The sequence below is a fragment of the Marmota monax genome, unplaced genomic scaffold (genome assembly GCF_021218885.2).
Source record: "Marmota monax isolate L192 unplaced genomic scaffold, Marmota_monax_Labrador192_F-V1.1 WCK01_AAM20220418_F8-fsc00190, whole genome shotgun sequence".
NCBI classification, from domain to species: domain Eukaryota; kingdom Metazoa; phylum Chordata; class Mammalia; order Rodentia; family Sciuridae; genus Marmota; species Marmota monax.
The window spans coordinates 3,372,841-3,391,395 of NW_026693010.1; the positions used below are offsets into that span (position 1 = coordinate 3,372,841).

Genomic DNA, 18,555 nt, shown 5'->3' on the forward strand with positions numbered 1-18,555 from the left:
GTGAGGAGGCCAGGTGAGGGAGGAGGTCGGGACAGGACCAGAGAAAGGCGCACGGGGAGGTCAACTTCCTGCTGGACAAAGTGCACGTGGGCACTCCTGGGACCCCGACAGACAGACCCCTCCCTACTCATGCCCCTAAGTGGGGACCCTCAAAAGAACTAAATCATGTGGACAGAGGGAACACCCATCAATAATGACGAGGAACACGTGGACAGGGAGGAGAAAAGGAAAGGAGGAGACTCCAGAGACCATAAAGAACAGACCCCAACTCCCCCCGGACTCTGCGCTGGGCCTTCTCTCTGCAGAAGTCTGACTCTGCATCTGTCGCTTTTCAGCAAACCTGCTGCCTGCTGTGGCCTCTGTGTCCTGGGCCTCATTTCTCTGCTGGACAGAGACACTGCCCCCTGCCCCCTTGACAGTAATGGAATCGAGGGCTCGACTGGGATTGGAACCATCGACTCGGGTCAGTAGCAGTCACCTCAAACAGCTGATGGGCCTGGAAAGTGACCATGGTCCGCTGTCCCTTCTGTGGCTCTCGGGCTGGGCAGCCGCAGCCATGGCTGGCACTGATTCCAGACTGACTGGGCTCCTCCTTGTCTTCTCTCGGCCACACCATCCACGACAGGATTAGCATGTTCTCTCCTCCTGAGGGACACAGGTATCAGTTAAGATTACATTGCTCTTCACTCATCTTTACCTTATGCCCAAACCTGTCCTTTTTCAGCATCGTGATCCCTGATCAAAGGCCCATGACAGAGGAACTCCTTGTTTTTGGAGACATTGTAGAAACCCCTGTCTCCCTTCCTTGTGGGTTTAAGGACCCTCCAGAAGGAAGAAAAACAAACAAGACTCTCAGTGGCTGATTTAGAGCAGCTGCTGGGAACCGCCTTGCGCAGGAAAGAGACCCGTGAGTGTGGGCTGGCTGCTCTTACCTCAGACTCCAGCATAAACCCTTTACAGGCAGAGGCCCCCGCCCCCAGATTCCTGTGCTCCTGGGAATTCTGAATCCCATTTTGATAGGAATAAGGTGGGAATACACGCTTTCTAGGAGTGAAAGCACAGAGATCTGGGTTGCAAAAAGAAATATCGGGGACATGGAAGACAGGCCACGGGTAGGCTTGGCTGGTCCCTACCTGGACACGGTCCCCTGTGCAGAGATCTGGGCAAGCCATGCCACCCTCTGGATTTGTCAGAGTGAGGTGGGGGTGGGCGGCTCCCGTCAGCACCTCTTTCTTTTTGTTTCCAGAGGGGATCCCTTTCTTCCAAAATCCTGTGACTTACCCCTCTCCCTTCTGCTCTAGAACTGGGAGTTTGGACCCCAGTTAACGAGAAAACCTTGATCTTCTGCACTGAGGCCTGGCCCCAGTACCCGTTAGGAGAGGGAGGACAGTGGGCCCCTGGGGGACCCTAAATCACAGTACTATTCAGCAAGGAGACCTCTCCTGTAGCAGGAGGGTAAAGGGATGAAGCTCCTTAGTCCACTTGTTCCTTTACCTGAGACGTCGTCCTGAGCTAGAGGACTGCACGCCTGACCCTCAGACCCTTGTCTGCTGCCCTGAGCCAGACACCAAACCCCAGAACAGGAAAACCTGGACAGAGGACAGGGGCCTTAGCAGCTGCTCAAGAGGTCCCCTGAGCCCATCAGAAGGAGAGATCATGGGTCCTCATACAGCTTCCCCTTTACGACCCAACTTAAAAGGACGGGAGCCCAGGCCCCTCCTCCAGGGACACTCCCCCTGTGATCCCAGAGGTGCTGGGACGTCGGCTGCTCAGGGCTGTGTCCTCTCAGGGCGATGCTGGGGCAGGGGTGTGGACCTGAGGTGGTACATGTCCCCTTCCACGAGCTGAATCAGAGGACATAAAGAAAGACCTAGGGCACTGAGCCAGAGCCGCCTTCCACCTTCCAGTGGTGGTCAGTCTCTATGACTGTGCAGGACGGGGTCCCCTTGACCTCAGTACACTGGACCTTCCTTGAAAAGCGCAAGGTCTTAGAGAGGGCTCTGCTGCAGCAGGAGGAGAGCAACCCTGGCTGGCAGAGTGGGGCCTCCCCGGGGAGCCTGGGGTCCAGGCCCTGAACCACACTGGGACACTGACAGAGAGAGCAATGGGCCAGACATCACTGTATACATTGGGTCTCAAGAGGGTCTCAGAATGGGAGGGACGTCACTTTATACACTGGGTGTCAGGAGGACCGAGGACCAGGAAAGACATCAATGTATACACTGGGTGTCAGGAGGACCGAGGACCAGGACGGCCGTCACTGTGTACACTGGGTGTCAGGAGAGAGGACTAGATGGATGTCACTGTGTACACTGGGTGTCAGGAGAGCTGAGGATCTGATGGACGTCACTGTGTACACTGGGTGTCAGGAGAGCTGAGGACCAGATGGACATCACTGTGTACACTGGGTGTCAGGAGGACCAAGGACCAGGATGTACGTCACTGTGTACACTGGGTGGCAGGAGGACCGAGGACCAGGACGGCCGTCACTGTGTACACTGGGTGTCAGGAGAGCTGAGGATCTGATGGACATCACTGTGTACACTGGGTGTCAGGAGAGAGGACTAGATGGATGTCACTGTGTACACTGGGAGTTAGGAGGGGACGTCACTGTGTACACTGGGTGTCAGGAGAGCTGAGGACCAGATGGACATCACTGTGTACACTGGGTGGCAGGAGGACTGAGGAGAGCCCACACTAGCTCCATTCATGCCCTGCTGGCCACCGAGGTTCCAGGGGAGAGGAGCCATGGTGACCTTCCTGTGGGAGGCCCTTTCCACACACTAGCTGTGGGTCCCAGAGTTGGAAGTCAGTCCTACAGGTAGACTCTTACCCAGTCCTCTCCAGACGTGGGGAGGGAGCTGCGGACACGCGCTGTGGAGCCAGACACGACCTTGGACCTTTGGCCTAGCTGCTGTGGTCTTTCATAATAGAGGCCTGCAGAGGAGAACAAGGAGGACAGAGGACAGGGAGGACAGACGGCAGCCTGTGAGCGGGGCCCGGGGTCCTCCTGCACTCCTGTTGCTCTTGACGGAGAGAAAGCCACTTCTAAAAGGATTGTCCCCAGAGGTGTTGACCACGTGTGGACTGCCTCCCTGACCTGTCCTCTGTGTCGGGGAACCACTGGTGGGCTAGAGTCCTGGGGACCTGAGGGATCGAGGCCACCACCTACCAGTTCCCAATGACAGGTCCCGAGACTGACTCCCTTGGTGGCTCCTGTGACTTTGGTCCAACAGGAGGAGCTCTGGTAACCTTGCTCATGGACGAGCCCCAGGTGAAATTCCTTCTGAGCACAGGAGCTCTGCTCTGGGCTGGCCGCCCAGCTGACTTTTCTGTGTGGCAATGTCACTCAATCACTGGGGGCCCCTCCCAGCCAGTGAGATACCTAAGTAAGGAGTTGGACGAGGTGGCCAGGGTGGCCTGAGTGTCCCAGAGCCGTGCTGCAGTGGGCTCTTGGTGCCCGTGGCACATACACTCACCCTGGGGAGGCCCCTCCTGTCCTGCCCTCCCAGGGCCTCGAGCATCCTGAGATCTAAGGGCAGCTCAGGCTATGGACAGCTGCACTCTCCAGCAGCAGGCCCCGCTGGAAGGACCTGGACTGACCTGAAAGGCTTGTCATGACCTCGGTGCCGCCGCGTTCTTACCTGAGGTAGAGGAAGGCCCTCCACTCCCGTGAGGAGTTCTAGTGGACACTTGCGCTGCCAGCCCAGAGGGACCTGATCATCCTGTAGATAGTCCAGTTGACCCTGTCCACCCCTGGGAGTTCATCAGTGACCGACGGCACTCGGAGATCTGGGTGTGCAGCAGGGACAGACTTTGAGGTGGAATCAGGGCCACTTCCTGCTAGTGCCAGAGCGCAGGAGCCAGAATCGGTTGTCCCCCCGACCCCCTGGCCCTAGAGCCTTCTAAAGACAAGAGGGTCGAGGTGCACAGTAGCTACACATGCCCCTCTCGTACCTATGCTCAGGCCGCTGCCTGGGGAGCGGGGCTTGCTCACCACCGCACACTCCTGTTGGCACGCCGAGGACCTCTTCGCCTCCTGAGGCCAAATCCTGCCTCTAGTCCACCTCCTGCCTCATGTTCCTGGACATGAGACGTAGCAGCCAAGGCAGCTGTTTACCGGGTCCCACAGCCGCCTTGCTCCTGTGGGAAATCCTCTCCTGTCCCCTGAACGCCCCAGTTCTCACTGGAAGAGGCCCGACCGGCTGCCTCTCAAGGACCCCACCTGGGTCGTAGAGGAGGGGGTTTCTCCCGAGGGCACCCTGTTACTTCCCCAGCACCCGAGGGGAGGTTTTCAAGTCTCCCCCTCAGCTCCACCGTTGGGAAGAGACCATACTCATATCCTCACGGAGAAAATGTTTTCAGGAAAAGGTGCAGAGGACACTCAGTCCCACAGCCCATCCCCAGCTGTGACATCTACCTCACGGTTTCTTCCTGTCCTTGGCCTCGGGTGGCCTGTTCCTTTCTTCTCTTTGGTCCTTACATTATCAATTTGCTTATTCATGTTGTTTCCTCTTGTGTAGAGACAATGAAACTCCAGGTGGTGTTACCAATGGAGCCCCGTGGTCATCCCTCCAGCCCTACCACGGACCCCTCAGAGACCCACGGATGAACGTCCTCAGTGCTGGCCTCTGGACCAGCCTGCTGCTTCCCTCTTGCCCTAGACCTTCCGCAGAAGGACATCCTGGTGACACCAACAACGCCCCTTGTCAGCCTGAAGTAGATAGAGTGGTCACTGAGCCAAATCCCAACAGTGGTCGGGGTATCCGCTAGAGCAGGGATGAGGGAGATGTAGAGGCCTAGGCAGCCAGGGCAAGATGGCGAGGGAGGGGGCCGGGCAGGGTCAGGACAAGGCGCACGGAGAGGGTCTCCTGGTGAGGTCAACTTCCTGCTGGACAAAGTGCGCGTGGGCATGCCTGGGACCCAATCACACAGACCCCTCCCTACTCGTGCCCCTAAGTGGGGGACCTAACGAAAGAACTCAAACAGACGTGTGGACAGAGGGGACACCCATCAATAATGGCCAGGAGCACGTGGACAGGGAGGAGATAAGGGAAGGTGGAGACTCCAGAGACCATAAGAAGAACAGGCCCCAATTCCCCCTGGACTCCCCGGTGGGCCCTTCTCTCTGCAGAAGCCTGACTCTGCAGCTGTCGCTTGTGGCCTCTGTGTCCTGGGCCTCACTTCTCTGCTGCACAGAGACACTGACCCCTGCCCCTAGAACGTAGCAGCTAAAGGGTTATTTTCTCATTTTTAAGTAGTGAAATATATTTTAATGGACTGTTCTGGGTTCTTTTCTTCCGGGTGGTGAGAGAAGTTTCTGGAACATTTGTCTCTGGACTCCTGGCTGCCTTTCCCGTGTTACTTGGCGGCTGGTGTGATGGAAGTGGAGATGTGGCCCTGCAGCTCTCCCCAGCCCCTGGCCACTGAGGGACACGCAGGGGGCTCTGGGGCCTCCGCAGGAGCGAGAGGGAGAGTGAGGAAAACTGGAGGCAGGGCAGAGGACAGAGGGTCAGTGTAGCCACGAGTGAGTGGGTCCCACGGGCGGCCGGTTCAGGAGACGCTACCCTCCAGGGCACCTGCCCGTCTTCCAGCCTGTGGCCAGGCTCCCCTGCCTCCAGGGACCTGCCCCTCCCAGCAGAGAGGTGCTAATGAGCACCCCTCGGGCTCCTTTCCTGCATGTGGTCATTCCCACCTTTAGGCAGTGGGGTGAGAGGAGGGGGCAGGAGAGGAAAGGAAGCCTGAATCCAGAAAAGGGCAAGACACCCCCTCCTCGGGGACAGCTCTGGACGCCCCGTCTCTGCAGGGGTCCCTCTCCCTTTCTCTTTTCTGTTTCTTCAGTGAAATTTGCTTTTCTCTCTTGCCTTGGAGTTTCTCGGGTGTTTAATCTCAACGTGGGGACAAGGGCTGGTTCTGACGTTTAGGACCAGTTTCAGAGCTGCACAGAAGGACTCTCAGGAGACCGTGTGCAGGGCAGCCCCAGGTTGGCACAAAGCTGCATTTGCCCCTGTGCTGTCCTGTGCAGAACAGGAGGGAAGGAGGGCCTGGCAGGAAGGGGTGGCCGGAAGGGGGCTCTCCCGGAGCTGGCCCGGAACTTATCTGCTTCCTGTGAGCTGAGGTGCCCAGGGGGAGGGTGGCATCTCTTGTGCCCTAGTCTGGCTGAGCTCCAGGCTCCACGAGGGCAGGGCATTGGGTCTCTGAACCTGGAGGGTGGGGCCAGGCTGCTCTGGGCCCACTGCCCCCACCTGCAAGCAGCACTGGCTCCTTCTCTCAGGAAGGGAGGCAGGGGAGTGGCACCTGAGTCCTGCAGGTGGAGGCCCCAGACCCTTTAGGGCGGGTGTGGGCTGTGGTGCCCAGCTGCCGTGGGCAGTTCTGGACAGAGCTCTTCTCACTGTGGTACTCCCAGCTATATCCACTGTGATTCAGGGCTGCTCAGAATCTGTTCAGGACGTCAGGCCTTTCTTGGTGAGCAGTAAGTAAGGGTCTCACGTGAGTAGGGCTGGGTAGACTGGCTCATTGGGAGGGGGGATGTGGGCTACAGGTGTGGGCCACCTGGGGCCAGGCAGACCCAGGGTGGCGGGGAGGTGGCTGGTTCCTTGGCCTGGGGGTCGTCTCAGCGAGGACAGCAGATCTGTACGTGTTTGCTCTGCAGCCTGCACCTGGGAGCCAACGTGGCCAAACACAGTCAGCACTTCACAGTGCACCCTGACACAGCCTCTTAGCAGATCACCTAGGCGCCCCGTGCCCACAAGCCACCCTCCTGGATGGTGTCCCCACCGTTCTGTGGAAGGGGACATGAGGACAAAGAGAGGGAAGGGAGAGACGCCGTCCCTGGAAACAGTGCCGGGCTCCTGAGGACCCCCCAGATGACTGTCCTCCCTGTTCACACTCTGAGGGTTCCCCAGGAGCTCTGTGAGGAGTGGGCTCCTGTCCTCTGTGGCTTCCAGCCTGGTGGGTTGGAGCCCCTCTGCCCCCAGACAGGGCCTCTGTGGCGCGGGCATGTGGCTTGGAATTCGGGGCATTCATACCCTTTTTTGCCTTGGACACTGGGTGCCATCCAGGGGCTGGGTGTGGCCTGCCCGCTGTATTCTGGAGCCTGCTCTGGCTCTCCAGCTCCGACTGTAGCTGCTGAGGAGTCAGTAGCCTCCTAAGTCTATTGGGAGAACCGGTGGAGGTGACCAGCCCAGCCCTTGTGAGTGGCAATAGCTTTGGGACATGGGTCTCATCACTGTGGTAGTTGCTACTCCATTGACACAGTGACAGAGGCCCCAACAATATGGTCTGTCCCCAGGGCCTGGGGTTGTCTGCCCCATCTCCCCTGGGCCCCTCAGAGGGTTGTGCTCTGGATGGTGAGCTGTAGGTGGGGCTGGGAGGACATCCCCCGGAACTGACCTGAGTCCCCCTGAGGCCCAGATCGTAGCAGGAAGGGGTTCACCTGCAGGTTGGTTCCTAAAGCATGATGTAGCCGGGGGGTCTGGCCACCTGGTCACCTGGGTCCCGTCCTCTGCCCTGATGCTAGTTTCCCTGCTGTGGGGGGCGAGGGTGGAGCCTGGGGAGGGCCAGTTCCCGTGAGGCCCGTGAGCCCTGGAGCAGTCTGTGGGCCTCTGTGTTCCTGCTGCTCTCCAGGGCACTGGGCCTTGGCCCCCTCTCCGCTCAGGCCTGGCCCAGCTGTGGCCTGTCTCAGATCACCCAGGGGCTGCAGGTGCCACCTGGCCATGCTGGCGGCAGGGCGCACTGCCAGTCCCCTGCAGGACCCCGGCCTGGCTCTGCCCTGGGCCGTCTCCCCATGCAGGGGCTCTGGGTTTCTCTCTCCCTCACCCCTGCTCTGACCCTCCAGCCACGCATGGACATGTGGACAGTTGCCTCTGCTCTAGAATCTGGACCTCCCGCCAGAGGGGCCTATCCTTCCCTGGCCAAGGTCAGATCAGTGGCCTTGAGGGGGCCCAAGAATAGAGGGGCAGCTGCCAGGCTTGGGGCTGTGGAGGGGCATCCAACTGGCCCCAGTTTCTGCTCTGGGCAGCATCACTGTGGTAGCTATAGCCAGCTACACAGTCTGATGTCCCCTGACATTAATTGAGCATGGCCCCGGAGGGAGGGCTGGAGGGGTCTTCCAGGGAGTGTGGGGGAGGAGTCCACGCAGTGGGCTGCTCTAGGGGACAGCAGGGCTGAGGAGGCCAGCCTGCGAGGCTCAGCATCACTGGAGTCCAGAGATTGGGGTGGGGTGTGAGCAGACTGTGAGGAGCTCAGGACCCTGGAGTGGCTTTCAAGGGACACCAACCTGTGTTCCTTGTCTCTTCACACTCAGAGCTGGGTCCAGGGCCACTGGGGAAGGCTGGACATCAGCGTCGAGGGTCTCAGGTGCTGGGGGTCCTGAGACAACATGGGGAGCAGTCTGTAGCCTGCTGAGCTTAGGACTCCTGCCCTGAGAGCAAGGACAGTGGAGTCCGTGACGTGGCTTGCCTCAGCCTTGGAGACCCAGGAGGAGCTGGGTGGCCTTGCTGGGCGGCATTGGCAGGCAGGAGTCTTTCCTGGTGTGGAGCTGTGAAACACAGTCCCTCACCTAGAGGAGTAAACTGTCAGGGTGAGGTGGGATCAGCAGCCTTGAGCGCCCACACCTGAGGAGGGCCGCCAGGCCAGGGACGGCAGCCTGTCTAGTGGCTCTGGTTACTGCTATGGGTGGCACCACTGTGGTGAGTACACTGTACTTGGATATAAGACATTGTATCCAACCACAGCCTGAGACCCCCTGACATTAACTAGGTCTGGGCCATGGTGGGGCTTGGGGGAGCTTCTGGGCAGCAGGGGCCACTGGGGCAGCAGAAACCGGCACCACAGAGGCCAGGGTTGCCCAGGGACCCAGACCTGGGCACAGTCCTCCCCTGGAACGAATCCCTGCAGCCCTGAGGGGTCTGAGACAGGCCAGAGGCACCCCTTCCTCTCTGGTCAGTGCGGGTGGGGTGCTCTGGCCCTCCCTGAGCCCTCTGGGTGCCTACTGGGAAGCCCCCATGCTGCAGGGAGTAGGCCGGCTCCAGGGCTGTCCTTTGGCTTCCCGAGGCTCCCAGGCAAAGCCAGCACAAGCCCCGCCAGGCCCCAGGTGGTCCGTGACCCCCTCGGAGGCTGCCAGTGGAGCTGGGGCTCCCAGGAGCCACCCTACTTTGTGAAAGGTGGGAACATCCCCCAAACAGCCCTGGGGAGAAGGGAAGGGCCTGGGGTGGAGGAGGGAGGGAAAATAAGACATTTCCCTTCCCCATTGAGCATTCGTCCTGGAAGGAGGGAAATAAATAAATGTGAAACTCTGGGAAACAAGGAATCCCAGAGGGAGAAGAAGAGCGGTGGGTGGGATCTGAGCCCCTACCTCCTCCAGGTAACCAGGAGTTTAAACTTTTTACAATTGCTTCCTGAGTTAAATTTTAACCTGCACAACTGGTTTCAGGACTGTCCAATCCCAGGTCTTCAGTCTCCAGTGACTAAGCTGCCCTCCTGTACCCTGTGAAATTTGCACCCCTTCTGTAACCAGGGGCCTTTCCTGCCCAGAGAGGGATCCCCAGGGCCTGAGGGATGGACTCTGGGGAGTGAGAGCTGACCTGTTGGCTGTGTTTCCCTCCTGGTTATCTGTGCTTCCACAGGGTGATGAACCTTGTGGCTGCTGAACCTTGTGGCTGCTTCTGCTTACACTTTGGGTGTCCCTCCTGTGCTTCTCGCACCTGTTCCTGGGTGACTGAGTGGGGCCTGGAGAGTTACCTGCTCTCTCAGAGGCAAAGGTCTCTGGGGGTCTTTGTTGTTGGGAGGTTTGGGGGTGCAGCCCACTGGTTCAGGCCAGGATGAGGCTGGAGGCCTCTGGCTCCTGGGGTGGAGAGCTGGCTCCTCTTCTGCTGGGGCTGCCGGGCTCTGTGGAGTAGCTGCTGGACGCCAAGGCACAGAGCTGTATGTGGCTGTGCAGTCACCTCAAAGCCCCCAAAGCCTCCAGCTGGTGGGCTCCTGCTGTGCCCGGGCTCCAGCTGGTGGGCAGAGATGCTGGGATCTGGGTGTGGACTCTCCAGTGCCTGCCCCTGCTGCCCACAGGGCTGTGAGCACAGGACGCCCTTGGTTCTCGGGGTTTTTGCTGCTGGGTCTACCACTGTGGTAGCTATAGTAACTCCCAGTACTTTCATCGTAGTACTCATACACAGTAGGAGAGCCCTTCACAAAAAGCCCTGCCGACAGAGGCCCCTCCCAACTCCTGGGCCAGGCTTTCAACAAGTCCACAGACAGCAGTGCCCAGTTACTGCCAATACGTGGGGGTCAGGCCTCTTCCTGGAAAGGCCTGCGGTGACATTCCTGCTGGGGGTGGGCAGGAGGCAGGCCCCCCTGTAGCTGAAGCCATGGGGCAGGTGTGAAGGTGTGGGGCTGCCCCAAAGGGCTGTCTTGATGCAGAGTGTGTCCCAGGAGGTCCCCAAGGACTGCACTGGGAGGGTCTGAGGGAGGAAGATAGGATCTCTGGAAGCATCCGTGTCTTGGAGTGTGGAGCTGGCAGCTCGGTTGGGTTCCCTTGGTGAGTGGAGTGTGGTGGATGGTGTGTGGGTGTGGGGTGGGGTGCACATGTGGGCGTAGGGTGAGGGTGGGGTATCTGCTCTTGCCGGCAGGCAGGCCGTGACCAGGGGCTGGGCAGAGCCAGTGCACGGGGCCACCCCCATCCTGGAGGCTGCTGCAGACAGGGGTTCCTGGGCTTGCAGAGGGCATCTTGGAGTGCCCAGCTGTGGCCCCCTCTGTTCACCAATCCCAAGCGGGGAGCCTGCTGGGCAGCCGGCCGGGCACCAGCACTCTGTGACAGTGGTCCACTTCACCTGTTGAATAGAGCCCTTGTTGCTTTGAGGATTAAAAAGGGCAGTTTTTTTCCTCTCTTCTCCCCTCTCCCCTCCCTAAGGAGATGGGGGGACTCTGTTGTCTTTTCTCCCCCTAGGGGATTGTCCTTGGACACCCCCACCTCAGGAAGGAGGTGTCTGCTGAGGATCTAAGAAGTGAATTGCAGCTCACCTCAGGGCACAGCTGGGACCTGGCAGGGCACAGCTGGCCTGTGGCCTTGAATGGCTCCTTAAAGCCCTCGGCTCCCTGAGGGGCAGAACAGCAGCCTCTGGGACTGAGTCCTCTGCTCTTCTCCTTTGCTCCTCCCTTTCCTCTTCCTGAAAACCGTGTCCTCCTTATTAAATCGGCATGAAGTGGCATCCGGGACAAGGACTGAGCTCTCCGTGACAGTCTGGGTGGGTGCAGTGGAGCTCCCACACCACCTTGGTGGCCTTGGGGGCAGGACCCTGGTGGTGAGGCCTGCTGGGTCTGGGGGAGCTGGGGAGGGGCTTGCTTTGGCGACAGCTGCCACTTGGGGATGGCAGGCTGCACTGCTGCATGACCACTGCCCCCACGGGGTGTGGCCCGTGCAGAACCCTGGCATGGTGCCAGCAGGGAGCGCTGGGCTCTGGCCTCCCATGGGGGTTTTGGTGGACACTGAGATCAGGTAATGTCACAGTGATGCAGCCCCAGCTGCAGTCCCACTGCCAGCCAGCAGCAGAAGGGGACCTGGGACCTCAGAGTGGCCTGGGCAGCCAGCGCCCCATGCTGTCCTACTGGGAGCACTGGGAAGACCTGTCCTTGCAGGTGGCCAAAGACCTGCTTAGTGGTGTCCTGGGCTCCACTGCAGGCCAGGGTCTCCCCCTCAAGGAACCACCCTTTGTGCTGCTTCCTGGTGGATAGATTGCCCCCCACATCTGGGTGGGTCCCTCTGGGCCTTTTTCACTCCTTCAGGGAGCAGGAGCCGCTACCCAGGAAAGCCTGAGGTGGGCCAGGTTGGGGGTCACCTCTGTGGTGGCCGACCGAGGACTCTGGATCTGAGACGTGCTCCTGGGGTCTGGAGGTGCGTGTGAAGGCACCACAGGTTGGTCTCCAGGACACAGCTCTGGGGTGCTGCCTGGGCTGAGTGGCACTCACTGGCTGTGTTCATGCCCCTGGACTTGGGCCCTTCTCTAAAGTCTGTCTGGAATTGGCCACCATTGTGACCAGAGGTCTCGCTGGTTCTTACTCCCAGAGGACCTTCCCCATCCTGGATGCACTGTGCCTTGGTACAAATGCAGTCCCAGTGGAATCTGGACGAGGCACAGGTGAGGTGTAGGTGCAGGGAAGGGCCAGGTGCAGGGAGGGCCAGGTGCAGAGGAGGCCCCTGAAAGGAGAGTGACCACAACACTTGGAGCGACCGAGAGATCTGTATTGCACCAGTGAGAAAGAGGAGAAGAGAGAGAGAGAGAGAGAGAGAGAGAGAGAGAGAGGAAGAGGTTGAGAGGGAGAGAGACTAAAAGTGAGAGAGAGCAAGAGAGAGGCCCCAGCAGGAGGGAATTTTTGTAGCCCAAATCTAATGGGGTCTCTGGGTGTGCAAGCTGCCCTGTTGGCGTACAGTGATCGGAGCATACAGTAGTTTCTAAGGGTGTCGTCTTCTACCTTCAGGAAGATGCAGCAGGGTTCAGATGTGGGTTTCCCAGTCGAGTGGGGTTGAGTGTTCAGACTTGATGCAAACAGATGATAAAGGAACAGAGAGTTGGGGGTTTGAGTGCCTGGGTTATCCTGCAGCTAACATTCCTTCAGCGTGCCCTGCAGACAACTTAGTTCAACCTGCCCTGCACCTAACAGCCCAGGTCCAGGAGGGGCTCAGGTACAGAGGAGGCCCATGTGCAGGGGAGGGGCTGGTGCAGAGGAGGCCCAGGTCCAGGGGAGGCCCAGGTGCAGAGGAGGCCCATGTGCAGAGGAGGGGCAGGTGCAGAAGGGGTACAGGAGCAGGGAGGGGCAGACAGGGGGGCAGGAGCAGGTAGGTGGATTGGTTCTTTCTTTCATTAGCTGAAATTCATTGCATTCTAATGATATTAGTCCTTTACTGTTGGATTATTTTTTCTATATTTATTATTTGCTTTAACTTTCAATGGTGTTTCAAATGTTAAGAATCTTAAAGAAAAAGCGTTGTGCAGTTTCACAATTTGGATTATGAAGTGAAGCCTGTCCCACTTTGGGTGTCCTTTGGTCCATCCTGGATCCTGGCAGAGCTTCTGCTTTCCTCCAGGGGCTGGTGAGATGTCAGTCTTCTTGGCTGAGAAGCAGTTCCCTTGCAGGACCAACCCTCCAAGACTCCAGTGGTCTGGGACCCCAACCAATGAGTGTGTCTTTATTTCTAAGATGGTGGCTGGGTGAGGAACATGCTCACCTGTCCAAGCCCAAAGAGTGGACTAGGAGACATGAGGGACAGCAGAAAGCAACACTTTACTTCAGTGATGGTCTTGCAAGATGGGATGCCTGGTGGTCAGGGACCCCCAGAGTGTCCAACCAGAGTTTCATTCCCTGGAGCGCAGGTCCCTTGCAGGGGACATTGAAGTTAAGTTATAGACATGGACACTATCTGAGTTGCTAAAAGGGGAGGACTCATTATTATGGGCAATTGCCATCTCAACAAGCTAATATGTCTGGGATGCAGGGCAGGACCAAAGGACACAAGAACAAAGCGAAAGTGAGCCCCAAAGGTTTAAAGGGGGGGGGGTGTGAGAACTAGGAAGTCCAGTGGTCCATTTTCGGAATACAGCGTCCAGCCTTGAATGTGATGTCACATCCAGTCAATGCCATTTTAACTACAGCCCCTCCCTTTCCCGTCCCAATTAGAACTAGCCAGTTGTGTAGGTGTAGCCCTAGCTCCCCCATCAGAGCAAGGGGCAGAGCGGTCTGGGGATAGAGCAGGCACACTCTGCCCAGGTGTGAGCCAGGCCGGGAGCGCACCTTCTGCAGAAGCAGAGCCTGCTCTGCCCAGCCACTTCCCAGCCCAGGTGGGATTCCTAGGGACACCAGGTGTTTCTAATAGGAGAACACCCCGAGTCCTGCATCCTGGTGCCACAGGGGAACAGGGAAACCCCACACCTCGGTTCTTGTGTTCCAATGAAAGAAAATTGAAAGTCAGACACCAAAATCACGCAAGAGGACTGTATCACAAGTGAAGGGGAGGGAAGGCCAAGGGAGCCCGCAGAGCCCCCTCAGGGAGAGGGCGGCTCACCTCTGAGCAGGGAAGACAGAGGGGGTCAAACTCATCGTTTGCCTTGAGGACTGGGGCCCCCTTCAGCAATCTTCCCTAATCGGGAGTCCAACTCCTCCTCCGCCCCGGGCAGTGGAGATTTTGACCCTAGTTGGTCCTCTCTGGATCGGTGGTGGTGGCCATCCTATTCCAGGGGCTTCTCTACAAGTGAACCCATGGTAATGTCACCGGGGTCAGTCACTGGCCAGAAGTTACCACAGTGGACCAGTGCTACTAGAGGAACCTCCCTTCCCAACAAGTGGGGACTCTCGCCAGGAATCCCCGCTTCACAGCAACCCCAGTGGACCCGCGAGAGTCAGGCCCCTGCACCTTTCCTCCTGGTGTGCTGTCCAGTTGGCTCCTTCGCTTCTGCTTGGCCGGCAATGGCTATTGTCCACTTTTAAAGAAGGTCATTTGAAGAAGACTCTGAAGTCATTTAAGTGACACCTGGGACCTACTCAAGTGTCTCAGTGCTCACTCCAACTCCTTCCCCACGCCGTGACTAGCTGCCTGGCCTGGAATGGCACCAGTGTCCAGTGCTGCCCCTGGTGGCAAGTGTCCCTCCAGGCTTCCTGTTGGCCCACTGTGGGGTCTTTGGAAAGCAGACTTCTCAACTCCTCTTTTCAGGTCACCTCTTGACCTCCAAGAGGCCAGCAGAGCCTCTCGTGGGGACCACTGCTTCTGCTGGTTTAGCGGGCAGCTTCCTTCTGGGCAGCTTCGACTACTTGCTGTGTCTCCCAGGTTTCTGTGCTGAGCACTGAGGTGGGGCTTTTCTTCTGGGCTGTGACCTAGTGACCCTGCACCTGTCCCCACAGTTTCCCAGACTGCCCCAGGCCATGCCCGGCCTTGTAACCCTAAGGTGGTGCCAGGGTCAGCCTTGGGACCGGGCCCTGGGTCCAGGGAGAGTGACGGCTGTGCTACTGTGTGCTGTGTTGGGAGGGGCCAGCAGAGTCCTTTCTGGAGGAATCCTGCTGGACCCCAGCCTCTGGCTAAGGGCCCTTGTCCTCAGTACTCCACGCATTCCCAGCTTCTCACCTCCTGGAGCCATAGGGGAGTTGCATGTTTCTGGAACTGGGTGCCCTTGGAGGACCTTAAGGTGGGTAAATAGAGGGTTGGAAAAGCCGGGTGCCATTGGTGATGACGACCTCACAGAAGTGACAAAGCTGGCCCTGGGAAGGCGCTGTCAGCTCCGTGCAGTCCCTGGGCCTCAGCCAGTACCAGGGCATATGGCCTTGGACTCCAGGCTGAATTCTGTACCTGCTGAGCTCCAGGGTCCCCAGCGGAGCCTCCGTGGCCCCCAAGGGCTGCCCTTGGTGCCCATCCTGATCCCAGGTGTCCAGGTGCTCAGGGCCCAGGGTGCAGTGCAGCTGGTTAAACATGCCAGCAGATGTGCCCAAGATGTCCTCGTGCAAACGGCAGCTGCTGGGGACCAGCCCAGGGCTGTGGGGAAGGGGGGCCACTCTAGGTGAGGCTCATGGCCCCTTCTTGTGGGAGCCCCTCAGCAGGGACTCCACAAATCAGACCCTTTCCAGTGGGCCCCTGCCCTGGGGGTCTTCCTGCTCCACTCCTCAGTGGGCTTCCTTTCTGGGTGCCCCCAAAGCTCCAAGACTCCCCTCCTTTGGACAATCTGTGAGGTACTCATACTGTGTCCTCAGCCGCTTGGGCTTTGGGGGCAGTGTATGGTCCTGGGCACCCTCCTTGCTCAGCCCACCTGCCCTTGTCCAGTCTCATGGGGCTCGTGTGTCTGGGCTCTGCTGGCCCCACCCCAGCTCCAGCTTCAGCCTCCCCAGGATGCTCTTTGGTGCCCTGCAGGTGCAGGAGCCAGCCAGGGCCACCCCTCCTGGGTGGGGTCCTAGGCCCAAGTGTCCCTTCACCAGGATGGGGGAAGCCTCTGCCAGCTCTCGGGGTGCCCGGCTCCTTGCACGCCTACTCACAGCCCGGGGCTCCTGTCCCTACCTAGCTAGCACAGAACAGGGGACACGGTCTGCCTTGAGCCACAGCTGGCCTCTGCATTACCCCCAGCGTTGGGAGGGACATCTCCCTCTGCCTCCTCTGCAGTCAGCTCTGGATTCTGTAGGGATGGAACATGCTTCCTGGAGTAGGTGTCAGCTCCATCAGGTTCTGGGTGGTTGGAGCTCAAAGCAAAGTTCCATCCCCTAGCTGAGACCTGGGCCTTGGGCAGGGAGGGGAAGGAGTGCTGGGTGGTCTTGAAGGGGATCCTGGTGACACCAACAGCAGGGATATCACCTGGACCTGATCAGCACCTGCTTAGTGAAAAGCCCCCAGTTCAGCCTCAGAAGAGCCTCATGCCCCAACAGGGTGATGGGGGCCATTCCATCCTGAGCAGGAGTGTGTGATCCTGAGAGGAGGGATGTGGAGGCCACCAGCTTACCTCTGGGCTCTGAATGGCCTCAGGCACCAGGAGAGGAGTCCACGGCTGCAGGGTGGGATGCTTGGAGGCCTGCAGTTTCCACAGGTGTTCTTGGAGCTCCTCCTAGGGGTGTTCTGTGGCGGCTGTGACAAGGTGCATATTTATTCTCCCCCAGCTGTGGAGGCCAGAAGCCTGCAGGAGTCTGACTGGGCCTGGGTCACAGGGTGGCAGGCCAAGCCCCTAGAGGTTCCCCGTTTTCCCAGCTTCCAGGCCGAGGTCCCCATCCCCGGCCTTTCCCGTCCTCTCAGATGCTGTTCCCCCTGCTCTGTCTTCCCACAGCTCCCCCCCTCTGTGTCAGGTCCCCTCTTGATGAACCCAGCCTAATTCCGTCTGAAGACTGAGAGTCGTATCATCACGACCTATGAAAAGTTCATTTCTCTTTTACTATAAAACACTAAGACTTCTATTTGGCCTGACAACCTGATGTCCAAACTCGTTTGGAATTCCTGCCCGTGCTCTGAACTCGCCCATGCCTGGCTCTCCCTGACCAATAACAGCAGCGCCTCCTAAATTCTAAATTCTTCCTAAATTAACCTGCCATCTTCCCTAGTATTACGCTGGCCAGAACCCCGTTAGCTGTAAGGTCCCAAGACACCCCTCTTCGTAACTCTTTGTGCCATAAAACCTTTTACCTGGACCCTGGGCTGCTGATCTCTAGCCCGGCTTTGGGAGAGACAACCACTGGCCAGCGTTGTGCACACAATGCAAGCTTGCTTTAATCTGATTTAAAATGGAGTTGGTGGTCTTTTCTTTGCGTTGTGGTTCAACACCTCTGCCTCCCTCCATGAGGACACCCACTTACCCAGGACCCCACCATCTCACCATCCTACATGGGTTGTGCTTGCCAAGGCCCCTTTCCACATAAGGCCCAGCCCCAGAGATGGACCTGAACTTCATTAGGAATCCTCTTTCGGCCCCACCCACTCAAGGCCACAGGGCAGGGCCTGCCTTCTGGGTGGCTGCCAGGGTCTGACACTTCTGCCCCTTGGATTTCAGACCCTCTGCACAGGGGCCTTTGGTGTGCCTGTGGAGGGCAGTGGGGTGAGTGTGGTGAGCCGCTTCTGCCGTTTCTGCAGACTATGGTCGCCATTACAAGATGACGCTGGCTCCGCTGTGGTCTGTGACAAACAACTCCTTATCTGGGAGAGTTGGCACATGATTTTTCACCACCCTGTGAGAAAGCTCCACGCGGCAGCTTTGCATTGGGGCTTGGGATGCTTTATTAAGGCTGGGAGGGGCATCCGAGAGAGAGAGAAGAAGAAATATCAAGGGCCTGAATAAACTGTTGAAAGAAGATTCCCGAGTTGCGTCTTCCTTGCGGGCAAGGGGTCGCGACAAGTGGTGCCGAGACCCGGGAACCAGAACTTTCAGCAGTCAGGGGTGGTGCACCGGTTAGTCCCAGGTAAGTGGGATCCGCGACCAAAGCGGGGTTAGTCCCAGGTAAGTGGGATCCGCGACCAAAGCGGGGTTAGTCCCTAGTAAGTGGGATCCGCGACCAAAGCGGGGCAGCTCCTCTGTAATGAAAGAGAGAACATTACATTTTATTGCAGCTGCACTGTGTACTTTCGCTTTTGTTTTCTGTGTTTCTTTTGTTGTTGTGACGACAGGGACGCTCCCCTGTAAAAGGGAGACAGCGGGGAATTCATAGAACGGAACGCTCCCCTGTAAAAGGAAGAGAGCGGGGACTTTTGTACTTTCACTTTCTTTATAGCTCTAAAAACATTATGGGCGTTGCTTCTTCAAGCCCAATTTTGTTGGCCCTAGATGGGTTGTTACATTCAAAAGGACTTAAGATAAAGCAGAGCACTTTGCAGATGTTTTTGAGAGAAGCTGATATAGCGGCTCCTTGGTTTGCTTTTTCAGGGAGTCTTAGGATTCCTAGCTGGGACAAATTAGGGAAAGATCTAGATTTTGCTTGTGAGCAAGGCACCTTAGAGGGTGGCGTTATACCACTTTGGAAGTTAGTTAGAGGATGTATAACAGATGGTCAATGCCAAGAAGCTGTGAGTGAGGGTCAGGCCGTTCTTGAACAACTACATGAGGAAAAATCTGAAGG

The 18,555-nt window shown here is 58.1% G+C and overlaps 2 long non-coding RNA genes and 1 gene segment (V, D, J or C); 2 read left to right on the top strand and 1 right to left on the bottom strand.

Annotated features, from left to right (window-relative positions):
* LOC124098277 (uncharacterized) overlaps positions 1 to 8,100 on the top strand; it is a 65,530-nt gene extending 57,430 nt beyond the window's left edge. For 6 of the 8 annotated variants that reach the window (XR_009227603.1, XR_009227600.1, XR_009227601.1 and 3 more), the window contains 3 exons: positions 336 to 658; positions 4,524 to 6,472; positions 6,653 to 8,100. This is a non-coding gene — a long non-coding RNA (uncharacterized LOC124098277). Of the gene's footprint in view, positions 1 to 335; positions 3,275 to 4,523; positions 6,473 to 6,652 lie in introns of all 8 variants that reach the window. The other 2 variants (XR_009227599.1, XR_009227605.1) reach the window with 2 other exon arrangements.
* LOC124098269 (Ig mu chain C region membrane-bound form-like) overlaps positions 1 to 18,555 on the bottom strand; it is a 167,622-nt gene that overhangs the window by 98,167 nt on the left and 50,900 nt on the right.
* The window catches only part of LOC124098278 (uncharacterized), a 29,687-nt gene continuing 23,963 nt past the window's right edge, over positions 12,832 to 18,555 (top strand). The window contains exon 1 of the long non-coding RNA XR_009227606.1: positions 12,832 to 17,901. This is a non-coding gene — a long non-coding RNA (uncharacterized LOC124098278). The remainder of the gene's footprint in view (positions 17,902 to 18,555) is intronic.